Below are 25,132 nucleotides of genomic sequence, written 5' to 3'. Positions count from 1 at the left end.
ACGGGCAAACACGGGCAAATGGAAGCCCGGGGGATGGGCCCAGGTGTGGCCGCCCTTAGTGGACTGATGACGCTGCTGCCTTTGCCAGCTCAGGGAGGTGCACGAGGCCCTGCTGGCCCATGGCGCGGTTTTCTCTGAACTCCCTCGGGCTCACGGCGTGGCCCGTGGCCCTGTAGTCAGAGCGTGAGGGTGCACTCACACGCCACGGCTGCACACCCGCGTGGTCCCAGCTGCCGCAGGGTGGGGGAAATGTCCCAGTGACACCCCCTCCCAGCATCTGCCTGACTCCGAGTAGAGGTGTGAGCAGCCGCCACAGCCTGCTCTTGCTGTCACCGTGGGCCCTGGCCTGTCAGGGGGGTGGGGACAGCAGGGTGCTCAGAGGAAGGGCAGGAGTCAGAACAGGCCTCTGGGCCCGGCTGCAGAGCCCAGGGCTCGATCTGCACTGAAGAGGCCAGTTTGCATGTTGCCAGAAACTTCTGTTTTGGGCCGGAGACGGCTGGGCCTCAGCTTCTGAGATGAGAGCCGTGTTTGCTGTGTCTGGTGGCCACGTGTCCCCTCCACCTTGGGCCTGGGACCCCTTCTGCCCTGGCCACCCTGCTCACGGGCTCTCTGTCATCGAGCCACATTGGAGCCAGTGTCTTGTCGCCCTCGACACGTGGGCTCTCGGAGTGTCCACCAGCCCTTGTCCCCAGCGTGGACGCCACGTCCGTCTCCTCTGTAGCCCCCGAGGCCTGACGGGGCCTGCAGACCCTGAGGACGCTGCTCCTTCCAGCCCGGGCTAGCTCGGAGCTGATTCTTCTGATACATCCTGGGGAAAAAGTCATTGAGATGAATTATACATCAACACCAAGAGACGAATCATTAATTAATAAACTCAGCCGTCTCCACTTCCCACTCTGTGAATGGCAGCTACGGTGAATGAATATAAGCAGGCCGTCCGCGGTGGACCAGGATGTGGGCGGGTTCTCCCCTTCCTGGTGGCAGGTGCGGGTCAGAGCACCTGTGCACGCCCCGCCTCCTGCCCTGCACTAACCTGGGGCCGGCACGGCCAGCAGGCGGCTGCGGACTCAGCTGGGGGCCCAGAGCCTCCACCCGCCGGCTCCCGTGCCTGGGCCCTTCCTGACCAGCTGCGTTCTTGCTGCTCCTGGGCTCCGAGCTGCACCAACGGGATGACCTGCTCGAGCTGCCGGGTCCCACTTGCTGCCAGTCAATCACGGAGGCACGTTGGCTGCACAGTCTGAAGGACGGAAGTCTAAGATCGAGGTGTAGGCAAGGCTGGCTCCTGAGGCTGGATCTAGGGTCTGCCCCAGGCTTCTCCAGCCTCTGGTGACCTCAGGTGGCCCTTGGGCTTGTGGATGCTGTTTTCTCCCTGCGTCTTTGCATCTGTGTATGTCTGTGTCCAGAACTCCCCCTATGAGGACACTCATCACATTGGACCAGGGCCCACCCCAGTGACCTCATTTTAACTTGATTGCCTCTGTAAAGACCCTGCTTCCAAATAAAGTGCCATTCACGGGACTGGGTTAGGACTGCCACATCTTTTGGGGAGACAAAGTTCAAAGCATAAAACTATCTTCCTAGCTGGGTGCAGTGACTCTCGCCTGTAATCTCAGCACTTTGGGAGGCTGAGGCAGGAGGACTGCTTGAGCCCAGGAGTTTGAAACCAGCCTGGGCAATATAGTGAGACCCCATCTCTATAAAACATAAAAAAACTAGCCAGGCTTGGTGGTGCGCACCTGTAGTCCCAGCTATTTGAGAGGCTAAAGCAGGGGGACTGCTTGAGCCCAGGAATTGAAGGTTGCAGTGAGCTATGATGATGCCACTGCACTCCAGCCTGGGTGCCAGAGCCAGACCCTGTCAAAAAAATAAATACATAGAAAATTACCCTCCCTTCATTCCATACCCCATGGCTAAGCAAAAATAGCCCTTCTCAGAGCTATGACCCCCCCCCACGTGGCCCCAGAAGAGCGAAACCTTGACACAAGAGTGTTTGGCAAGAGGCTTACAGAGGCCAGGGGGTTGGCACTGCCTGTGCACCTGGCAGATTCTACACTTCCGAGCACAGAAATTTCCGGAAATATTCCTTGACTACAAGTGGATTATTTAACATCCTATTAGAGGAGGAGATCAGAGCAAACAAGCTTGCTGCTACATTTATAGCAGAGGTGTCTTGTAAACTTAGACTTGATTGTTAACTTTGGCTTTTGGGGAAAAGTTAGCACAGGAGACACTGGGACAGAATTCCAGGCAGAGCAGCTCAGCACAGCTGTCCGGAAGCCGGGATGAATCCGCAGCCTGGGGGCTGGAGAAGCAGGCGCTGGAAAACTGCCTACCTTCCTCTAGATCTCGCTCAGTTTTACGAATTGTCAAGGAAAGCAAAAACACAAGCCGTTGCTTCTGCCCAACTTGTTGGTGCCAATCGATTCTTGGAAGGCGTGCGGTGTCTTCTGTTAACCCGGGTGTCCGGAACCGCTGCGGGGCTGCCCACTCTGCACCTGGAAGCGCCTCCCTCCACCCTGAGGCTGCCTTTCAGGCCAGAAGCCCGTGGGAAGGACGCATGTTCCCCAGGAGGAAGACGCCAGCCGTGTGTGTCCTTCAGAGCTGAGCCGTGCCTGCTTGACCAACGTAGTGGCAGGTCCCCATTCAGACTAGCATTTCTTGCACTTGTCCAGTACAGCGTGGACCTGGGTACCCACAGGGACACAGAAAGAACAGACGCCTGGAGCAACACTCAGATCTGGCCATTCCTATGTCCGGTGCTCGAGATTTCTCATCCCCTGCCCAGCTGGATCAAACTTCGCCTGCAGCCTTCTTTCCTTCCCAATCTTGAAGTACATTGCTGCTCTCTTGGGTATCTCCTCTTAGTCTCACTTATGCACCCAGCTCTCAAACTTAGAAGGAGAGAGCAGATGCTTTTACCATGACAACATTCATTGTTCTTTGGTTTTGTTTTCTTTGTTCTTTCAAGTAACTGAAGAGCTGACATTTGCTCAGACTCCTTCAAGATGTTGTCATCTCTGGGCAGATCGCAGCCCTGTTCTTTGCATAAATAAGTGGCTCCAAAGAGTTAGGAAAGGCTTGGGGAGTCACAGCTGACGGGCAGGCGGGCAGAGGGGCCTGGGGCCTCGACAGCCTTCAGGGCAGAAAGAGTCGTGCCCTCTCAGCGTCACAAAAACAGCCGACGCAGGAGGGAGAGGCAGCTGGTTTCAGGGTCTGTGGCCCAGAAGCTTAGCTGGTGACGTCCCGGGGTGCCGGCAGGGCCAGCTCCTTCCAAACGGGGTGCTCTGTGCGGGGAGCTCCGGAAGGGCCGTGGCCGAGGCTCCCAGCCTGCCTGAGTGAGTGCTGGAGATGCCCACGGCGCGGCGGCTTTTGCCCGGCAGTTTCTGGAGAAAAGTCAGAGCCAGACTGGGCTCCCGGAGTCTGTCCCCAGCCCTTGCCCCCGTCCTGCAGCTCAAGCCAGTCTGAGGGTGGGGGGCTCTCAGCCAGCTCTCCCCATTCCTCGGAGAGGCGCCCGGGGGCACCGGCAGCTCTCTCCCCACGCTGCCCTTCCCTGAGACAACCCCATGCCCACGGCCAGGAGGCTCCCGCCTGACAAAGCCTGGCAGTCTTGGGGACAACTCAGGAGGGCTAAGCCTGCCCCTCCCACGCGGGCAGCTGCAGGATGCGCTCTGGGAGAGTCTGTGTGGGGAGGGCGAGGGGACAGCAGTTCCTGAGGGCTCAGAGTGCAGGGAAAGGGCTCAGCCCTCCTGCTCACAGAGCCCATGATGCTGGGATGGGGCTGGTGGCCACCTGCCCTCCCTCCCCCAGGGGAGCCTGAGAAGGGACAGCTGGCAGTAGGAACCCTCTTGGCTCTGAATGGGCTGTGCAGGTTCTGGAGTCCCTCCTGAGACCTGTCACTGCTGGGCTGTCACTTGGGACCCCCTGGGCAAAGTCACACCTGCGGGGGGACCATTGCAGGTAGGCCCCGGAGGGCTTTCCCCCACGTTTAGCTGCCCTGCCATCCTACTCCCCAGGCCTCCTCCCCTGCGCGGCCCACGGCTGTCCCCTGAGTCCCAGGACCCAGGAAATGATTTGTGCCTTCACGTGGGCTCCCCGGAGAGGCCCCCAGATTGTGCTCTGCATCTGGCTGTCACCGACAGCGTCCCCTGTGCGGCCGGTGAGAGCAGCTTAGCAGGAGCACAGGAGTGAGGGAGCGAGGGTGAGCCCCAGCCCTCAGCAAGACCCAGTCCTGGGCCTCGGTGGCCTCCCCTGCACGCCGGGCCCAGCTCGGCTCTCGAGACGGGGCCTCAGAACGCTCCGTAAGGTACAGTCTGCTCTGAACTGCAGCTGTCTTCCCCGGCGTGCCCAGGAGGCCCTTGGAGAACCTGCTTCTCTAATAGTCCTGCCCCTCCCGGGCTGCTGGTTGCGGCCTTTCCAGTCCAGAGTCCCCACACACCAACGAAAATAGGATTTCTGGACTCTTCTCTGCCCAGCGGGGTATTTCAGAATCTGTTGGCACTGAGAAAAATTAAAAGGCTGTTAAAACACTCATTTTCACCTCAAGGATCTTTGTGGGATTTCCTGCCCCGCCCGTGAGGGCTGCCCCCTCCCCAGTTCCCTTCCTCTCCTCGGGGTGGGGCTGGGCTGGGCAGGGATTCTCACTCTGTGCTCCCTGCAGACGTCCTGCGCCCTGAGACCGAGGCGTCCGGGGCAGCGGGGTCTGTGCCTGCCCAAGGCCAAGGCTGCCCGAGAGCCGCTGTTTCCAAGTCCTGGGTCTGGAACCAACAGAGGCAGGTCACGCGAGGGGGAAGGAAGAGAATCCCACGTGCTTGCTCATGTCTCCGACTGTTCGTTCGCTTACTCAGCCGGCCGGGTGTGTCGTGTGCCCCGCACCGTGCTGGGAGCAGAACAGGCTCAGGCCCCGTCCGCAGGAAGCGCCCGGTCCAGGGGGCCACGTCCCACTGCACAGCTGTCCTCCTGCCCCAGAGCCCCTTTGTCCCCGTTCTAGAAGAACAGGGCGTGGAGAGGGGACCCCACTCCCGCGCACAGGGAGCCCCCACCGGCTTGCCTCGGGGGACTCAGTGAGTCCTGCCCCATCCCTGACACAAGCCAGGAGGCTCCACCCCACTCTCCGTTCCCCGGGGCGCAGGGCCAGGGGAAGGCCACTGTGACTTGTGCTATTTCCCAGAGACCAGAGAAAATTCTGGCATTGTGATCGGCCCACACGCCGTTGTCTGTGTCACAGCCAGAAATAGAACGCCGAAGATTCTTGCTCTGATTTCTGTGCTCACAATTCTAGGGCGAGACGCCCTTATGAGACGCGGATCAAAGGGAAGGGCGGGAGCAGGCCGAGCGGCGCACGCGAGGGTGCGGGTCCAGAGCAGGCCCTGGCCGCGGCGCCAATTAGCGGCTTTTATCAGCAGTCACGTACCGAGTATCGACGGCTCCGCCAGGGAAAGTGAGAGCTGTTTGCAATAAGGCCCCTTCAATCAAGACAATTAAAATCCAGATCCAGACCTGCAAATGCCCTGAGCCTGGCGCACTTGATCTGGGAGAGGAAGGAAGGGAGACACCTGCTCAGACCCGGCGCCTTCCGGATGAGAGCAGGGTGTGGGCTGGATGGGGAGGGCGGCCTGTTTCTAACTCCCACCTCGCCAGCAACGATTAGGGCTGCGCCTGCCGTGAGCCTGGTTTTAGGAGCTGGCTTGAGTCAAGTCTGGAAAGGCACGCAGGAGCCTTGTCCTGGGCAGCGGACATCCTACGTCAGCAGAGGCAGAAGGGAGGCCCAGAGAGGTTAAGTGACTTGCCGAGGCCACACAGCCTGACAGAGGCAGAGTCAGGATTCAAACCCAGGCCCCCAGGATGCTTTGTGACACACGGTACTAACCGGCCTTATCCCTTCAGCTTCTCAACAGCCCCTGGGGGAATATAGTCATTTGAAAGATTATTTTGCGCATTGGGAAACAGAGACAGAGAGGGAGTATGACCACGGTCTGTCCCCAAGTGGGTGTCAGGCTTTGTCACCGCAGGACCTCGGACCACACGGACTCAGTGGGTGACGCTGAGCGCAGTGCGTGCGCCGTCTCTGGGTGTCCTCGGCAGGAAGGAGAAGGGCCGCCCTAGTGGGGGCTGGTGACAGTGGCAGGGCCGCCGTCCTCACCTCCGTCCGGGCAGAGTTTCTAAGGCCCAGGAAGCATCTTCTGCTTCCAGGTCCCCAGAGCGTGGCGTCTCCTCCTCCCCGGGTCCTCAGGTGCCACGTGGCTTTCTGTCCACCGTCACGGATCGCAACGTTTATTCTCGACGTGCCCGTCCGCCGCCTGCTACCTGCTGCCTGAGCCGCCGGGTGCAGCTCAGCTCGCCAGCGGCCTGTCTTCACCCGGCCTCCCCGGGAGCCGCCCTGTGTGGTTCACAAGGAGGGGGCCCCGCGTGTTTGGTGACCCTGGGGGTGACGGTTGAGCAGTTACAGGGGATTCTCCCCTAGACCTGGACGACCAAGGAGACAAGAAAGCATTTTGGGTTCAAAACCCGGCCTCAGCGTGTCTTTCCTTCCACGCCACTCAGGGGCGATGGGGAGATCAGTCCTTCCCGGCATCCCAGCCTCGCGAGCCTGGGAGGGAGGAGGGTGCACGGTCCGTCGCCAGCCTTGGCCACGGCCGGTCACATGGAGGGGAGCAGAGCTCAGAGGACAGGGTTGGCTCCCACGTCCCTCCAGTCCCCAAACAGCTCCACCGCTCGCTGTAGTGGCTGAGACTTTACCTCGCTGGCCTCACTTTCCTTGTCTGTGAAATGGGGGTAATAAAAATGCCCACCTCCTAGGGTAGTTAGGACAAAAAGAGCTAATGCTTATGAAGTGCTCAGATGCACCTGGCACACAGGAAGAGCTATAAAGGTGTCCCCGAGTATGTTTATAAACAGAGTTTTCACACAGCTGTCACATCAGCTTTCCTAAATGACAGCTCTGACATTGCCTCTCCCCTGCTCAAGAATTATCAGTGGCTCCCCACTGCCCACCCACAAAAGCCCAACTCCGTTACCTGGGCTCCCAGCTGTGCTCACCTTTGCACAGGGCCTCCCAGGAGCCCCCACGCCTACTGCTCTGCGGCCAGCCTTCCTCGATCCCAGGGCCCTCCCCTCACCCCAGCCCCACCCGCTCTGCTCCAAAGCTACCGGCCACAAACTCTTCCCCTCCCACAAATCTTCTTCAAACCCTCCGGCCAAAAGTAGTCTCTTCCTTCCTTCAGTGCTCCTGATGCCTTCCTAGTTGTCCTTAGCTATTTAAATAACTGCAAAGTAAGATTAAAAGTGAGGCCCCGACTCCCCCATAAACCTGCAGGCTCCTTCAGGCTGGAGCCTTGGCGTGCTCCTGTGTCCTCTGCTTCCCTGTGTAGCGCCGCCGAGCGATTTGCACACGCAGGGAGTTCAGTATGTAGTTATTAACTAAGAAAATGAAAAGAGAAACATGAAAATAATGTCCCCCCACCCCCATCAGCCCGGGCGCAGGAGGAGCCCTGCGGGGCCCTGCACACTTGGACTGCGCAGCCGGGTGGAGTAGGGGCTTCCGCCTGGGCCCGAGGCCGGGCGCTCAGACGCTGCTCTCTAGGGCCGGCTCCCGGCTGCAGACGGAGGCCTGTGAGGTCTTTCGTGCCAGAGCCTTGCTTAATCCAGCCATGCTGGGAAGAAGGCCGAGGTGACCCGGAGCAATTTCCTGAACATACAGAGCTGGCAGGCGTGCACCGGGTAAAAGGGGAACTATTGCTCATTTTTGCAGCATTCAGAGCGAAGTGGGAGGGTCTGAGTTGGGCCCGTCCCTTCCCTGCCTGCAGTTAGCTGTCGGGGTGTTTGGGTGGTTGGGTGGGCACCCCGGGGCTAGAGCTCGGCTGGGAGGAGGCTGTGGCAGAGACAGTGGGGAGGCCGGGTGGACTCTGAGGCTGCCCCTTGTCCCTGCCCAGGACCGGGGCCAGCCCTGCTCACCACCCGCCCTCCGTGCTCCCCCTTGCGTGGAAATGCTGCAGCCCTGACTGCCTGATGGGGGGGCGCATTATTTTCTCTCTGCCGTGGCTCTCATCACACAAGATGGCTGTCAACTTCGGCATTTCATGTGCAGCGTCAGGGTACAGTGCAAACGCAAGCCAAGCCAGGAGGATCCCAGAAGTCAGCAGTGTCATCATGTTTTTAGGACTGTGCCTAGTCAGGACCAGGATGCCAGGGTCCCGGCTTCCTGAGCCCTGTTTTCATGGGTCTGGGCATAACTAGAGCAATGCCAGCTGCCCGGGTGTGCCCAGGGGCCACACAGGCCGGTCACACCCGAGGAAACGATGCGCTCCCAGGCGGTGGTGCCCGCGGCTCACGGAGACTGCCTGGAGCTCGGCTGCACGAGGGCAGGATAAACTTCACCGTGTACAAGGGGCCTGCCTGGGAGACACGAGGATCTCACAGCCTTGATTTTTCCTGGTACTGACTACACGTTTTACTCACTCATTTTACGTGTCCTTTCCTTAATAATGCATCAGAAGAGCAATGAGACCCAAAGCCTGGGCCCCTCCCTGGGCACGCAGCTGCCAGCCACATGGGCCCTTCTCTCGTGGGACCGGCAGGCCAACAAGGGTGACTCTCTGGAAAGTCGCTCAAATACACAGTCGCAACTATGGTGAGCAAACCTCGTCAACCACAGGGCCACGTAGAGAGTGTTCCCAAGGGGAACGCTGACTTGGTTGGGAAGCTAGTGCTCTTAGGGGCGCTCTCAGAAGGAGGGTGGTTAGGAGTCGGCTGGCCAGGAGTTGAAGGGACAGCGTTCCAGGCAGCAGCGGGGCCAGCCGGGCAGGGGGCTGGGTGCAGGGCCTGAGCGCCGCTGGCAGATGGGTGTGATGGCAGAGTTAGCCCAGAGCGGACAGGAAGAGCGAGGGGAGGCAGTTGGGGGCCCGGGCAGGCCTGGCAGGTGGGCCGTGGCAGCACCACAGGTTTGCAGAGACTAGGAGCAGCCCCTGGATGTCTGAGCAACGAGCTCTGAGCTCTGTTCTCCAAGGTGTCCCTGGCGGCTGGATTTAGGAAGACAGAGGGAGGCAGGGAGGCCTGGGAGGGGTCCCGGTGCCAGGAGACAAGAAGGTGAGGACGTGTGGGCCGGGCCGTGACTTGATGTGGACCAGCCCTGGAGGGAGCCCCCCAGGAGCAGGAGAGGAAGAGAGGGTGACAACGGGCAGATCTGGGGCCGGTTGTCACTCACCAAGGTGCAGGGGGCACAGGGAAGGGGTGGGTCACACTGGGGCTTGGACACCACATTCCCATGGAGAACTGAGGTGTGGGGGAGGCAGGGCCACCTTTCTCCTCTCCCCCAGGAGGTGGGAATTTCCGTGGGCCCCAGTGAGACTCCTGGTCCCTGGAGTTAGTGGTGCAGAGAACGAGCCCAGGTGACAGTCGAGTCACGCCTCCCGTGTAGCCGCAGGTGTGGGCGTCCAGGTTGGCGGAGCTGGCCTGCCGTGCTCAGGCAGCCCCTCCGCGGGCACAAGGGCCAAAGGACAGGCCGGGGAAGCTCGGGGTTGGAAACGCATCTGGGTGAGCCCGCCCCCCCCTCGCCTTGTTAACTGCAGGTCTCCTTGTGGCCTTCTGAGCTTTCTGGGGAAGTAAGTCAAAAAGCTAATTTGATTTTGAACAGATTCTTAAGTCAGTCCCCAAGAGGCAGAGATCAATTTGCATTTCATCTTTTCTTACTTAGTCATCTTGGCTGGTATTTCGCGTGAGTGGCTGGTGTTTTTCATGTTCTCCCACGGCACAGAAATGACCCTCAGAGCATATTTTTAAAAGAAGCCATCTGAAGAGGGGGAGGAGGCGGCGGGCTCTGCTTCGGGTTGTGGATTTTTGGTTTTGTTTTTCTTTTGTGTTTGAGATTTCTGTTCCTCGGCCTGGCGTGGTCAAGGCGGCCGCACCTCTGACGCAAGTCGTGTGCTCGGTTCTTCGTGTGTCTTTACTAGAGAGTCCGGGGTTCCTCCCTGTGCCCTCAGCATCAGAGTGTGCTGAGCTGTAGGGACTCCCAGACCCTCACTGTCCCCAAGGGGCCCCCAGCACAGCTCCCCCCACCCCCCATGGCCTTTCACCCTCCAGCTCCTGCCTCCTCCCCTCTCGAAGGTCAGGAGGACCCGACGGGTGACACCCAGGGACTGAGACCCGGCTCTCGGGGACGTCTGCACACCATGCCCGTGGCAGCATTGTCCACAGTGTCCAGAGGGATGTGCCACCCAAGTGGCCATCCGTGGATGAACGGATGAGCAGGTGTGATTTGTGCCCACGATGGTGCATTATTCAGCCTTCAGGAGGAAGGGGTTCCTGCCCATCCACAGCCTGGGCGAGCCCTGAGGACATGCGTCCAGCGAGCTCAGCACAGCACAGGACAATACTGTGGGACTCCACGTCCCTGAGGTCCCCAGAGGAGTCACAGTCATAGAGACAGACAGAACTGTGGAGTTTCATGGGGGCAGACTTTCAGTTTGAGAAGATGAAAAAGTCCTGGCTATGGAGAGTGGTGACAGTTGCCCAACAGTGTGAACATGTTTAATGTGACTGAGCTGTTCGCTTAAAAATGGCTAAGATGGCAAATTTTATGTAATATGTATTTTATCAAAGCTTAAATTTGTTTTAAAAAAAAGATCTGCCAGAGAGAGCTTCCCGTGGGGCGAGGTCCAGGGGCCAGGCCTTTGTCCTCGGGGGGCGTCAGAGCTGGAGGAACTCGCTGGAGCCCCCAACAGCAGCGGGGCTGCTGGACTCCGCAACTGACAGTCTCCGCTGAAGGCACGGTGGCCGGTGGCCACCCAGGGAGGACAGGCGAGTGGAGGGGCCGGCGGGGCTGAGAGATCAGCTTCCCACGGGACTGCACAGTACATGCACACGGCGGGCCGGTCTCTCACGGGAGAGGGGGGCACAGTACAGGAGGGGGCTGCAATGAGCCCAGTGGACTTAACACAGCAGAAGTGGGTCCTCTCACAGTTCTGGAGGCCAGAAGTCCAAATCGGGGTGTCGGCAGGGCCACTGTCCCGCCGTACACTCTGGGGGGCACTTCCTGCCTCTCTCGGCTGCTGGTGGTGCCGGAGTCCTTTGCTGCCGGCGGCGTCACTCAGACCCCCCCCTCTGTCTTCACCTGGCCTTCTCCTCTCTTAGTCTTGTAAATGTACAGCCCTTGGATTTGGGACCTGCCGTGACCCATATGACCTTATTGCAATACGTCTTTCCAGGCCCTCTTCCAAATAAAGTCACATTCTGGGGTTCTGGGTAGACATGAATTTAGGGGGACACTTTCCAAACCAGCACAGAGCTGTCAGTGTAAACCCGTGGTTCTAAATGGGAATATTCATAAATTTCCTTGCTCTCCAATCAGAGGCCCTGGACGCAGGACCATTGCAGTAGTGACGACTGTACTTAGCGCTCGGTTTCCAGAATTTTCTGTTAAAGGAATCAGGGCTCTTTGGATAAGTGGGCGATTCCAGGACTGGGGCAGGGAAGACTTAAGCCTGGAATGTCTTTTTGCTTCCGACAGTAAGGAAGGGCTGGAGGAACCATGGGCACCTGTGACCAAGACCAGGGGCCAGCCGGCAGGGGCTCCTGCAGCCCCATCCCAGGCAATTTCTGGTAGAAACTTAAACACGGTGGTATAACCTGTTGGATAAACTGGTCATCCCTGCGTGAACCGGAAGTGAGAGAGGAAAGTTCTCCTGTGTGGTAGAATGCCAGCTAATTAATATGTGTAGAAGGAATGATGGAATTAGAGTAGCTGAAACTGTCATAGGTGTAATTAATTCAGGCAAGAAACATCAATGAATTTTAAAGTGTGGGTGAACCTGGGGTGGGGCACGGGCCCTTCCGTCTCCAATTATCTCCCGCAAAATACTGGTTATCACAAAGTGGGGAAGCGCCTTTGCAAGGAGGCCTTGGTGACACGTCTGCTCCCAGGATCCAGGCTGGGGACACGTCCACCTCCTGCAGCTCCCGATGGGACTCACTGGGAGCACGGCACTGTCCCGATGTCCCTCCCAAACTCGTGGCCCGACCTGCTCAAGAGGAGACGTCAGGCACGTCAAAACTGAGGGGCGTTCTACAACACGACTGGTCTGTCATCTTCAGAAGCGCCAAGGTTGTGACATTCTGGGAAGGAAGGGCTGGGAGAGTGTTCCAGACGGAAGGACACTGAGGGGTGCGTGGGGGCCCGGTGGCCGCCCTTTGCCGCAGAGGGCAGGCGCGGGGAAGGGCCCGTGGGCCTCGTTGTCCTGTCCCTGCCCCTTTTCTTGAAGCTTGAAATCCTTTCAAACTACAGAGTAAATAAATCAAACAACTGCACAGAAACACCTGTGGCCTTTTTCACATCCTCTCTTAGGTCGCTCCCTGAATGGGGATACCCACGCGCGTGCACACACACACAGGAACATGCATGCACATGCACACACAGGAACACACATGCACACACGCACACACACACATGCACTGACATGCGCACACACTGACATACACACACGCACACTCCTGCAGAAAGTGTGTCGGCTCCAGGCGGCAGCGAGTGGGGTGCAGTGATGCCCCAAGTTAGGCAGCAGTGCGGGCAGTACTTTTACTCTCCCCAGAGGCCCCGGTATTCAGAGATCGCGGCCACCAAGAATAGGCTTCCTGTTGTTTCTCTTGGTGACTGCACCCCCATGGGGAAAAATGTGTAGTGATGATGGTGACGATGACAAAGATGACTGAGCCACATGCTGGGCCCAAATTCCATGTCCAGTTGCCTGAGAAGGCAGGTGCAGGTGTGCTAGAATGTCCTGGAAAACGCCCCTCGGGTCCCCTGTCTCTGTCAGACAGGCACGGGTTCCATAGCCACCTGCGGCATGTGACCTGGAGATCCTGGAACTTGCCCCATGGTGGCCGCAGTGACATCCACGTCCCAACAGCTACTCTGCAAGGCCCTTGTTAAAACAGAAACGTGTTCTCAGCTGGGGACGCCTCGGGTCATCTTGGCTCTTTGTTGTCGTGTTCTGGGAACTTTGTCAGGTCCCGAGGGAGCCGGACACGGTGCAGAGGCTGCAAAAGCCGAGATCTCTGCGCATGAGGCGCTGCCTGGGTGGGCACCGTTGAGGGGGCAGCGCCGGGCCCTGGAGGAGGCAGAAGCGGGGCCATGAGACAGCGTCTCAGGGTGCGCAAAACCAGGCGGAAGGGGGCTCGCGGTGGGCAGAGAAGCAAACACAGACTTCACAGAAACGGCAGGTGTCCCCTGTGCCTGCTGGCCAGGTGTGTGTGGACACGTGTGTGTGTGTGTGTGTGTGTGTGTGTGCGCGCGCACGTGTGTGTGTCCTGCATTCACCCAGCAGCGGGCTGGCGAGGAAGTGCTGGGCTTTGCCAGGAGCTGAGAGTCGGACGGGCCAGACGGTTTTCTAACCCCCACCCCCCACGAGTGCATCTTTTACGTGTTGACCTGAGCCCTAAGTGCTCTGCGCGGCTGGGGCAGCTTTGCAAAGTGAAGGTCAGGTTGGCTCAACCCCGTCTGCGGGAGGTCTCGCCAGGAACGGTTCCTGCCTTCCCTGCTCGGGATCAATCGGGCATAATTGGCCTCCGACTCCGGCAGTGCTCGCCTGACTCAGCCTCGATGACATAATCACGGCAGGGGCGGGGCCTGGTGCGCCTGTACCACAGTCAGAGCCCGGGGCTGGGCTTGTGGGTCGGGTCGGCCGGGAGGTGAAGTGCTGGGTGTTTTTCCTTGGGGAGAGCCGGGGTGGGCATTAAAGGGGTCTTGGAAGACAGTGGGACAGCGCACGCAGGCACCCCATGCCACCATGACCTCCAGGGACATCTGAGTGTGGCATCAGACCGGCCCGGGTCATTTTGTCAAGGGCAGCGAAGCCAGGCCCGAGCTGCCGGCCGCCCCTGTGAGGGCTGACCCGGAAGGAGCCTCGGCTCCTGAGTGTTGACACCAGCACTTCACGCTTGGCGTGTGCCGCGGTTCCTGCTGCTCGGGAGCTCTGCACAGAAGCCTCCCTTTGCACAGTGCGTTGTGATTTTTTCTTTTGGCAGACGAGTAGGCTGAGAATGTAAGTGATTTGCCCAAGGTCAATGAATCCATCAGCAGAGCAATTATTGAACTCTATTAGAGAGCATGTTGCCGAGTGCCACGGGAGAGGCCCGTGGAGGGGGGCGTGAGCCTGGCCAGGCCCAGCCAGAGGTGGGAGGTCTGGCTGCAGACACACATGAATGCACACACCCCCCCACACCCAGCCATGCTCACACAGCACACGGTCACATGGGCACGGGCACATATGCCCTTGCACATGCCCATGTGCACGCATAGAACATATGCACACATACCCCACACCCAGCCATGCTCACGCAGCACGTGGTCACATGGGCACAGAACATGTGCACACACATGCACACCCCACATCCAGCCACTATCCACATGCACACATGCCCACAGGCAGGCCCAAAACACAGGCACATGCACACGCACACACAGGTGTTGCACACACACCACGTACACACAAAGACGCATGCCAGGATCAGGCTAAGCCCAGTGGTTTGCCCCTGGGTGGTGTCACCATCAAATGTGCCTAGAAAGTGGACAAAGGAGAACCCGCGTAGGTCACGTGGCCTCGGGAGACAGGCAGACCTGGAGGGGCCTGGATGCTGGGCTGGGAAGACCCCAGACCCCACCTGCACCGCCCCCTCTGGGGCCAGTGGTCGTCGCACCGCATCAAGGACAGGAGCCCTCGGACAGTGTCCCCGGAAGGAAGGAATGAGCCCATCGTAGTGGAACTTCCAGCTGTTCTTCCCCTCCACAGCGAGAATTGAAATAATCAAAATAATCGCATGCAATCGTGCTAAATGACAATCTGTGGCAATAAGAGATGGTTGTCGGAGACACCCTCAAAGGCCTGGAGTTGGCAGGAGAGTCTAGGATGACAGTTTCCTAAATGAGTTGTTTCGGGGCCTCCGCCTGCTCTGGGAAGGCGGCCACAGGCCTGTGTGCCCAGGTACGCAGGCTCCATCCTCGGCTCCAGTCTTCTAAGGAGGGACAGGAGTCTGGGGCTCTGCCTTTGCTCCCCATCACCAGCCTTGGCTTCCGCCACACCTTTGGGAGGGATGCTGCGTGCCCCCCAGCCTGGGTGGCAGGCACAGGTCCCTGCTGCTCCGATAAGGAAATAACAAACTCGGTGCAGTGTGAGAAGCAGGGCCTGAGGTTTAAGTTGGCCTCTTGTCCCTCCTCTGCCACTCTCAGTGCCGCCCTCGGAGTGACCGATGCTCAGGAATGAATCATGCACGGCTTGGGTCTCCCAGGGCACCCAGATGGAGCGCAGAGGGTGGGAGGTGCAAGGCCTCCTCCGAGGTGGGAAACGTACCTTGTGTGTCCAGTAGGCAGGTCACCGGGGCGCTGTGGGTGGCATCTGGCCAGAGGAGGCTGCCAGCTCCTGGCCAATGCATCCCCTCCAAAGCCAGAGTCCTGGTGTCCCGCCGTTGCCATTGCCAGGGAGAGCCAGTTGCTTCGGTGTCAGCTGGGGCTCGAGGACATGCAGGGGCAGCATGGGTTTGGAGTCGGGCTCCGCCACTCACCAGACTGCAGGGAACCTGGACAAGTGTCTCGGCCGCTCCAAGCCTCGCTTTCCTCTTTGCGGAATGAAGACAGCGAAGCTGACTGCCTCAGTTTCCCACAGCTTTCGTAACAGCACCACAGACGGGCGGCTTAAATGACAACAGTCTATGCTTTCCCAGTTCTGGGGGCCCGAAGTCTGAAATGAAGGTGTCAGCAGGGCCATGTTCCCTCCAGAGGCTCCCAGGAGGATCCTTCCTGCCTCTTCCAGCTCCTGGTGGCTGCAGGTGCTCCTGGGCTTGTGGCCTCATCACTGTGTGTCTGTGTGCATCTCAAATCTCCCTCCTCTTCCTCTCATAAGGACACCTGTCATTGGATTTAGGGTCCACCCTGAGTCCAGGGTGATTGGGATCCTTAACTACTCACATCTGTGAAGACCCTATTCCCAAATAAAGTCACATTCACAGGTACCTGGAGTCAGGACTTGGACATGGGGCGAGTCCTCCCTTTGGGGAGGGGGCATTGTTCAGCCCCCAACCTACCGTGTAAGATTATTCCTGTGAGAATGAGCAGCAGTGTGTGTGACGGGCCCTGGTGAGCCTTGCATGGACCGAGACCCCTGCAAAGGGCCACCCATTGTCATCTCCCGCGCAAGCACAGAGCCGTGCAACAACTGAGCGCTCCAAGTCCCTTCTAAGGCGAATTTCATACCATGACTGAAAATGCATTTTATGGCTTAGAATGAAAAAATTGTCCTATTTAGTACAAACTACTTCTACTGAATTCCATTCTTTGCAGCTCTGCGGCAGCAGCCTGGGTGCAGTGGGGTGGGGAACGGCTGGTCGGCTTCCTGCTCACCCGGTGCCCTCGGACTGGCCTGAGACATGCTCCCCACCATCGGGCTTTAGTTGACAAGGCAGCCGCTGGCCCTTGGTGTCCCACCTGGAAGTCACGACATTCCGTAGGAGTTCACCTCCCACCGTCTTGGGAAGTGCTGTGTGCCTGTGGCCCCTGGTGGTGGGGGGGGGTGGCCTGCATTCGGGCCAAGGGCGAAGGCACCAGATTCATCTAAAAAGAGACTGTCCCTGTGGTCCAGGCAGGGCAAGACTGCATTCATGTTGGGCCAACCCTTTGGAAGCTGTGCTTTCGCAGCCTCCACGTGGGTGCGAATCCACGTGTGGGCCAGAGCCACAAGGGATGGGCGTGGACTCCAGGGGAGAGAAGGAGGGGAAGGTGCCCTCCTGCAGAGGGCCTGCGATGGCAGCATCCCCAGTGTCTCTGAGGCTTTTCCTGTGTCCCCGTCAGCCTCCCTCCCTCCACACTCCACTGCGTTTGACTTAGGACTTCTGTGCCTCGGAGGAGCGAGGAGCGCAGCCCCTGCCACGTGTGTCTGCGTCGACGGGGAGCTCACGGCGGGGCTGAGTCCAAGTCCAGGATCACTGGGAGGAAATCTCTCCTCCCGCTCCACCCCAGGCCCCTCCCCCTCCCACAGGGTCCCGACCCCAGATTTTATGGATGGATGCGAATACTTGGTCTCTCCTTGTCATCGTGCCCTCGCCCGGCTTTCAGAGCCCCCACCTCTGGCCACATCCGAGCTCCTGCATCCACCCCTGCCTGTCCCTTGGTCAGTCACTCACTCCCCAGTGGATTAGTCCAGCCAGTGTCCACACTCGCCCTAGAAGACCCTCCCTGGTCTTGGTCACACCTTAGCCGCCCCTGCTGTGTTGGGCACATTCACGTGAGGTCTCATTTAACCTGATGGCATGATCAGTGTGTGCGGGCTGTTGTTCACCATGTGGGGGGCGGCTGAGACGTGTGTGTGGCTTTGGCAGCACCTGGGCAGAGGGGGCAGCTCACAGGTATCTGCCTCCGCAGCTGGTAGGTACAGCCTTGGGGTCCTCACCAGTGGACTGGTGTTCTTACAAGCAGGTTTGAGGGTGCCCATCCAGTGTGGGAGGACGCAGCAAGGTGCCATCTTGGGAGCAGACAGCAGCCCTTGCCCAATGCCAAATCCGCCTGTGCCTCGATCTTGCACTTCCCAGCCTCCAGAACCAGGAGAAACCAATCCCCATTGTTTAGAAATTGCACAGTCTACTCTACGGCATTTTGTTAGAGCAGCACAGATGGACCAAGCTAGGCCTTCCGGGCCCTCTCCTGGTGACACAGTCCATCTGCCCTGTGGCCCAGCTCTTAATGTCCCCCGATTACAGTCTTAGGAGTGTTTTATTTCCTGCTGGATTGTAAAGTGTCTTCAACAAGTCTAAACAGCTGGCCCCAGGTCCCGTGGGACCTGCTGTGCCTCTGAGGACAAAGTCACAGCAGCACAACAGGCCTCCCATGGGTGTGGAGCCAGGTACCACCGTCAAGTCGAGTTCTGCTCCAAGGAGCTACATCTGCTTGGAGAAGTCACCTCTTCCCTGGAATTTCAGTCTCCCTATCTGCAAAATCGAGATGTCTGAGTCACCATCTCGTGGGGTTTCTGGCGAAGAGTAAAGACACAAGAAGTCACAACCCCAGGGCTGCGGGTTCCAGGCATGGCTGCAGTGGCGTCCATGCGTTGGCATCTGCCCCTCCCAACTGCAGGGCCCTGGGGACAGACGGACCCAGCCTCCTGCGGACATACGGGGCAGGCGCACGTGTGGAAAGCCCAGAGCTAATCAGAAGAGGGAGGACCAGGGGAAACAAAACCAAGGCGTTTGGTGCGTCCCTGTCATCACCAGGAGCCGCACAGCTGTGCACCCAGAGGGTGTACCCCTTGTGTGCCAGGGGCTGTGCATCTAGGATGGTGTTCCAGGAAGGATGTGTGCGTGTGTTTGTGCCCTGAAGTGTGTGTGTATGTGTGTGCATGTGTGTTTGTGAGTGTGCAGTGCTTGTGTGCTTGTTTGTGTATTTTTGTGTGTGCATCTGTGTGTGCCCACATATGTATGTGTGTGTTCATATCCATGTATTAGTGTGTCTGTGTGGTGCATGTGCGTGTATGTTTGTGTGTGTTTGCTTTTGTGTTCATATATGCTAGTGTGTGTGTGCATGTGTGTGTCCGTCTGTGTGTATGTGTTATATGTGTGTTAACAGGCATGTGTTCGTTCACATCCATGTGTGCATGTGTACATGCATGTGTATGTTTGTGCCCATGTATGCTAGTGTGTGTGGTTGTGGTTGTGTCAGTATATGCTAGTGTATGTGTGTGTATTTGCATGTGTGTCAGTGTGTGTGCACACACGTGCATCTAAGGGGGGGTGATAGAGATGTGAACATGTTTCTTGCTGTCCAGGCAGGAAGCGCCTGGCAGCCTCACTGCCCTGGAGACCTGTGTGCTGGAAAAGGAACGAGTGGAGGGGACCGCAGGGCCCTGCAGCCCACCTGGTCCACATACCTGTTTGGAAAACGGCACTCCAGCCTGACGTGAGCAGTGCACGTGGCAGTGCAGCCTTTGCAGACAGAGCCACCCTCCCTGCCAGGCCAGGACAGGCAGTGTCCCCAGAGCAGAGCTGGAGGTGGGGCGTGCCGTGGGGGCCGGGGGCCAGCAAGGCTCAGAAATCCCCAGTGAAATCCCTTCGTCCTCCGACACTGTTAGAGGACGCAGCTGTCACCTACCAAAGACCAGGTGGCCCGATTTGTTCTGATTGGACTAGAGAGGAAGGGATGTGACCTTCAGAGAGAGAGAGAGGAGGAAGGTGGGCATTCTCGTCTCCAGCATGTCCTTGCTCCCTGAGCACTGTCCCAGGGAGCAGCTACCATATGAGACGGGGCTGCCCGGGAGCAGGGACAAAGCCCGCCTCCCTGACCTGGGCTGGAAGGGCCGGCGGAGAGGAGGTCAGCCTCTGCTGACACCCAGGGTAGGATCCCAGACGCTGAGTCGTCCAATGACTTTTGGCAGGTCACAACTGGAGCTGTCTGGGTGGCTCTAATGCCTGTGCTCCTCCCGTACCCCAAGGGGCTTCCTGTGACACTGATGGACACAGAGCCCACCCTTACTGCACACAGAATGGAGACATCGTGGGGAGCAGGGATGCTGTCCCCCTCGGCTGGTGTTTCCAAGTGCGTACCGTGCTCCTGGACAGAATACCATCCTCCGGTCTGGCCACAGTCCTCTCTGCTCTTGGGATGCACCAGATGGGTCCTAGATAAAGCTGTGGACAAGAAGACCCCGGACAGAACGTGCACAGATGCGCGCAGCCACGAGGATGGTTGTGCCACGCTGTGGGCTCTGAGCTCTGGGAGGAGGCAGGTGCCTCTCTTGCTGCTGGTGCCAGAGCAGCAGCCGTGTGAGAAATACGTGTGAATGAATGGCTGAGTGAGCGAGCGAACCGGCGTGTGGCTTGGTCACAGGTCCCTTCCTTTCCAGCTCTCCCTTTGCTGAAGCACACCTAGCCATGGGCTGCACCCTCTCCCCTGGCTCTTGCGCCCAGCTGAGTCAGGGAGCACTTGCTACCGGGTTTGTCGCATCAGCTGCTCTCCGGAACTGAGCAGAACTGGAATGCTCATCGCTGGTTGCCCCACATGCAAAGGCTTTTCTGGACGAGGCTGTCCAGTGGCCAACGCTGGATGCCCCTCAGGTCACAAAAGCCTCACCAGGTCCAGCAAGATGGTGACAGGGGCTGGGGAGAAACGGATGGTCTGGAGGAGACCCCCACCCCCTCCCCCCACGACAGCCTAATGCAGCAGACCGCCTCTCGTGTGGCACCTGCTGCCTGGCTGCTGGCGATGGTGGTGTTCACAGAAAGGGGTGAGTCAGTCGGCAAGTGGCTGCAAGGCACAGTGCTCGGGGTGTAGGGAGCTCCGTCACAGATAACGAGAAAGGGAAGCTGTAAGGTCACAGCAAGTCAGGAAAGGAGAGAGAGAAGGGAGAGGATGGGGAGGGGAGGAGGGAAAAGAGGAAGCAGAGGAGGAGGAAAAGGGGCAGGGAGAGGGGAGGAAAAAGGGGATGGGAAGGAGGGAAGATGCTGGTGGCTTCCACAGAGGTGGACGGACAGGGAAGGAAACAGATTTGTTTTTGTGATTTGGAGCTTTGAATTCCCGCAGAGGAGATGCCAGTAGACAAGAGAATGCAGGAGGGGAGGGACCTGGGTGAGAGGACATCTCGGCTGATCACTGTGCAGACGGTTGTCGCAGCACCAAGAGCTGATGGGGTTGCCCAGGAAGACTGTGAGCCCCATATTCCCGACTTACGAGCGGTGAGGATGGAGGAGTCCACCGGGCACATGGCAGGTGCTGAACGAATAGTGTTGCTATATTGTGGGTTTAATTAGGTCAGCAGGAGGGAGGCTGGCCCAGCCACCGCACACAGCTCTGATCAGGGTCAGCGTCCTTCCTTCCCTCGCTTCTGAACACCCCCCCCCTCGCACGCACCAGGGCCCAGGACCCACTGGCTTCTCTGCATCTCTTCTGCCATCAAGAAATGATCCTGACCTTCCACACCCATCTCCGCCCCCAATTACACTGTCACCTGAATAATTTATTCTTCCAGGGAGAGTTTGCTTCTCAAAAGGCAACGATTTAATATAAAGCCAGGACCCAAAGGGTAGGATTCAAGGCATGAGACAAAGGGTGGGTCCTCTGGGGAAAGCCCCGAAGACACACCCCTGGTCTTCTCAGGCCCCTCGCGCTCTCTCCAGACTTCCTGCCAGCTCAGGCCTGGGGGCTCCTTGGCCACAGGCATTTGCTGTGGACTATCCAACAGGCCCCCTTCTACGTTCCCCCTTCCGTCAGCCCCATCCCTGCCTCTGACGACGCCAGCTGGAGCTTACCACGGGTCCTCTCCTCCTTCCACGGAACCTTAGGTCATTGCTGTTGGAAAGGCCCTTGTGGGCTAATCAGCCCAGAGATTTTCACATTTCTTTGTAGCTAAACCTTGCATCCCCAATAGGGAAAGCAGATTGAGGAAAGACAGCACTGTGTGGAGAGAGGGTGGGTCCCTTGGAGCTTCCTCTTGAATTCTTCTCTAGCCTTTGCAAGTTACAACCTTAAGGCTCAAGACAACCGCATAAGGGCTACTGATGGCCCAGTTCCCGGGTACACAGGTGGGAAAACCAGCACCTAAAAAGGAAGAAAGAATCGCCCAAGGCTAATTGCACAGGAATTAGCAGGAGTAGACTCCATTTTCTTCAAATATGTTTATATGTATTATTCATATATAAATATGTAAATTATTCATATCCACTATTTATATGTGTCCCAGTTTCTCTCTTGAAATTCTCCATCTTGTAATCTGTTTTCTGTAATATATTAATCACTGTTATTTTAAAGTTGGTATCTGATAACTCCAATACTTAGTTACTTTATGAGACTATTTCTTTGGTCTTTAATTTTTTTCCTCTTGGTTTTTGTTCATTTGGTCTTGTCCCCTAGTGTGCCTGGTAATCTTCGGTTGAATGCTGGGCATTGTGGATGAAAAGCTGTAGAGATAATTCAAGGTCCTAATTCCGAGGCTGGTAAACTACCCATGGGCCAAACCCTGGCCTGTTTTTTGTGTTTGTACAACCCAGGAGCTAAGAATAGTTTTTACATGGTTAGATGGTCAAAAAAAATCAAAAGAATAATGATTCATAACACATGAAAATTTATTGAAATTCCAGTGTCCGTAAGCAAACTCTTATTGGCACACGGGCACACCCATTTGTTTACATTTGTCCGTGGCTACTTCTGAACTGCAAAGGCCGGGGTGAGTGGTTGCCACGGAAACCGTGTGGTCTGCAAAAGCTAAGCCACCCCCTGCCTGGCCCTTTGCAGAAGAAGTTTGCCGACTTCTGCTCTGGACGCTGCTTCCTCCTACAGAGAGGAAGTGCCTGTTCTGGCGAGCAGCTCGGTGCCTTTACCTGGCTGAGGAGGGGGCTTTCCACATTTCTGGGGGCCCATCCTCCTCTGAAGGCTTCACTCCACTTGCCTCCCAGCCCACGATGCCGCCGGGGCTCCAAGTAGCTGTCATTTTGGGGCCCAGAGGACATCTTTTTTGTATTCCAAACTCACAGGGAAACCTCAGCTTCTGACTTGCCAGACTGAACTTGAACGTTGTTTCCATTTGTTTTCTGTGACAGAGTCCCTGTCACATGCTCCGAAAGGCCTTCTAGGACACAGGGGTTAGGATGTTACCGGGACCCGAGAGCAGCCGTTTTCCTGTCTGCTTCCTTCTCCCAATGCGACCGCCCCCTCCTCCCTGCCCTCCCCTCACCCCACCTGGACCTGGTGTCCCGGGGACAGTGCCACAGCCACCACTGCCTGGGCCTTTCCTGCCCTGCCTGGCAGGAGTCTGTGGGCAGCATGCAGGGAGACCAGCCCTGCCTGGCAGGGCCGTCCTGCCAGGTGTCTGCCTGGGGGTTGGGGACACAGTGACTCAGGTCATAGGCCCCTCCTGCAGGCCACCGTGCCATGGATCAATGCCACCGCCTGGCACTGCCATTTCTACCTGGCAGGAAGGAGCATCCAACCGCTGTCCGAGGGCAGCAGGAAGGGATGGCGGATCTGGGGGCCTTTTGAATGAATCTATTTACCTCTTTGTTTCTCATTAAGTGGTTGTTGGTGTCATAACGACAGTGGCTATTATTGAATTTAATGATCTTTCCCCACCAGGAAGCCTTAAAAAGTCCTCAGGGAACCCTGTGGGAAGCTAGTGCGGGGCTGTCACATCTCCCCTTCTCCCCCACCCCCCCTTTGCGTGGCATCTCCCCCGAGCTTCCCGGCTGCACAGAGATTTTAAGGCGACACAAGCTAACCCTCTCCCTGCTGCGGGCGACACTGCCGGTGGCTTTGAAGGCAGAGCTCACGGCCACCTGGCCATGTGGCTCTGTGGCTGTGTTTGTGAGTGCTGGGCCTTGTTCCGGGGAGATGAGGCTGGGCTCTCCCACCTCACCTCTGCACTCGGCCTAACCCTGGAGGAGTGAGTCAGACCTTGCGGAAGGTGTGTCGTTGAGGGTAAAGGAAAAACTGTTCCCTGCCGTCTGTGAAAGCATGGCGAGGTGGACATTGGTCATGACCGTCTGGACGGGCACAGAGCCCACCACGCTGGTCTTGCAGTCAGGGAGAGAGGGTGGGCTGAGCTCCGGACACAGGCAAGGGGGATTCACAGCCACGGGGCAGGATGGGGGTCGATGGATGCAAAATGATCAGGAGGAAACATCCAGGGTGAGGGGAGCAGCCAAACCCCAAACTGGAATCTTGCTGACAGGCCGGGGTGACCAGACCCCCCCTGGGGGAGGAGATCGTTTCAAAGGCGGCCGGATATCAAGGGAGGGGCTTCTGGCTAAGACGACCTAGCAGGGTCTTTGCTAAAACTAGACTTTATGAGGAAGCGCATGGATGGGCCTAGGAGAGGGTCTGGAACCTGACTTAAGGGGGGCCAAGTAGAGAATTTTTGTCACTGGCGGAGTCCAGTGTCCACCCCAGTGAGCAAGTATCTCTCGGCACGGAAATGGGAGTGGGTCCTCTTTCCTGCCACGGGGCCCCGAGCTGGGAGAAGCCAGCCGAGGTAGGGGCTTGGCGCTGCAGAAAGCCGCCCAGGGAGGGCCCAGGGCTGGGTGTCCCTGCACCGCAGAGCCGCTGGCTCAGAGCCCGGGACCAGCACATGGGGTGCTCTGAGCCATGTCTGTGGGGGACTCGCGCAGAGTGGCCGGCCCTTCTCTGACCCAGACTCCAAGGCCAGGGCTTATCCATGCTAAGATTGGGCAACAAGCCACGTCCCCACTGGGTCTGTGTTTCCCACCTGAGTTCTTTCCCTCCACCGCACCGGGGGTCCCGGGGGCCTGAGTTGCCCAGGTGCAGGGCAGCTACGAGCGGAGCCCGAGGCAGGGAGGACACATTTTGCCAGCGGTTCAGTCACTCGGGTTCTGTGGGAGGAGAGTGCAGACATCAGGTTGTTGGGGAGATGCTGAGTTAAACAAACTTGCTGAAATAGGTTTGTTTTCTGCGGATTCTCAACCCTGCGTGTCCCAAATCTCCAGGAGGGAGCCCAGCTCCACGCACGGAAGCCCCCCTCGGATCTGGGCGCAGAGCTCTCGCTTATTTTCCCAGGACACTGAAAGGGGTTTTGGCTTCTTTACCCCCATCTCTGTGTCACAAAGCCCAAGCCCCACGTCCTGGAGCCTGGGTTCCTGCAGTAAGGGCCGACACAGCGGCTCATGTGCAAGGCATGGTTTGGGGAGCCGATGATGTGTCCAGGGGAGGCTGGGGGATCTGGAGTGGCACCTGCACACGGTGGCGCTCTGTCAGTGGAGGCCAGCCCGCCTGTGGTCTCTCTCCTAGTGCGTCCATTAGCTGTGGCCCCCCAAATGCCACAAGCAACACCAGCCCTTGGGTGTGCAGCAGCGTGGGTGTGTTGTCCGGGGCTGCGTCTGTCGGCTGACCTGGGCCGGCTTCAGCGGTGCCCGTGGGCCTCCCGGCCTCCCGCGGGCCCGCCGGGGCGTGTTCAGCACAGCCAGCCCTGATGCCACCACGCTTCCAGCGCTGGCTTGGCGCAGAGGGAACTGCAAGGTGTCACAGGGCGAGTGCGGCTGAGGGGTGGGTGGAGACTTGGGGCCACCGTGGGGGCACATCACACCGGGAGGGGGTCTGTGTTAGGTCCTCCTGGCACCTCTCGTCATCGGAGCCCTCACCCCAGATCCAATCGCACGTGTATCTCTG

The 25,132-nt window shown here is 58.2% G+C and overlaps 1 protein-coding gene and 2 long non-coding RNA genes across 4 annotated transcripts in view; 1 reads left to right on the top strand and 2 right to left on the bottom strand.

Moving 5' to 3' along the window:
* Positions 1–25,132, top strand: part of AJAP1 (adherens junctions associated protein 1) — a 105,295-nt gene that overhangs the window by 63,787 nt on the left and 16,376 nt on the right. The gene's annotated exons all lie outside the window — the stretch shown is intronic.
* LOC123635972 lies at positions 3,771–6,343 on the bottom strand. Its single transcript, XR_006734262.1, has 3 exons — positions 6,140–6,343; positions 4,642–4,754; positions 3,771–4,497 (listed from the first exon to the last, which is right to left on the bottom strand). It is a non-coding gene; the product is annotated as an uncharacterized LOC123635972 (long non-coding RNA).
* On the bottom strand, positions 5,459–5,896 carry LOC123635973. Its single transcript, XR_006734263.1, has 3 exons — positions 5,867–5,896; positions 5,630–5,737; positions 5,459–5,527 (listed from the first exon to the last, which is right to left on the bottom strand). It is a non-coding gene; the product is annotated as an uncharacterized LOC123635973 (long non-coding RNA).

Source organism: Lemur catta, chromosome 3 (assembly GCF_020740605.2).
Source record: "Lemur catta isolate mLemCat1 chromosome 3, mLemCat1.pri, whole genome shotgun sequence".
NCBI lineage: Eukaryota > Metazoa > Chordata > Mammalia > Primates > Lemuridae > Lemur > Lemur catta.
Note: the sequence above shows the minus strand (reverse complement) of the source record. Positions and strands in the feature narration are given on the sequence as shown.